The sequence below is a fragment of the Gavialis gangeticus genome, unplaced genomic scaffold (assembly GCF_001723915.1).
Source record: "Gavialis gangeticus isolate Ggan-Ray unplaced genomic scaffold, GavGan_comp1, whole genome shotgun sequence".
NCBI lineage: Eukaryota > Metazoa > Chordata > Crocodylia > Gavialidae > Gavialis > Gavialis gangeticus.
The window spans coordinates 16585794-16585995 of record NW_017729019.1 but is presented as its reverse complement, the minus strand read 5'-3'; the positions used below and the strand labels follow the sequence as shown (position 1 = coordinate 16585995).

At 68.3% G+C, this 202-nt stretch overlaps 1 protein-coding gene across 2 annotated transcripts in view; it reads left to right on the top strand.

Moving 5' to 3' along the window:
* Positions 1-202, top strand: part of LOC109295388 — a 26256-nt gene that overhangs the window by 11665 nt on the left and 14389 nt on the right. The gene's annotated exons all lie outside the window — the stretch shown is intronic.

The following is a 202-nucleotide window of genomic DNA, read 5'->3' as shown; positions in this document are numbered from 1 at the left end:
GCTGGGTAGGGGTGTGCGTTTGTGGCTGGGGGGTCTGGGTGATGAGTGCGTGGGTGGTGGGTGTGTGCGCGCCTGGCTGGTGCATGCAGTGAGCGTGCAAAGGGGAAGCCCCAGCTGGGCGCTGGCTCTGATGCGCCCCTACCTGTGCGGGGTGCTGGGCGAGGGCTGCGCCGCCTTGGCGCAGAGCTGGAGATAACACAGC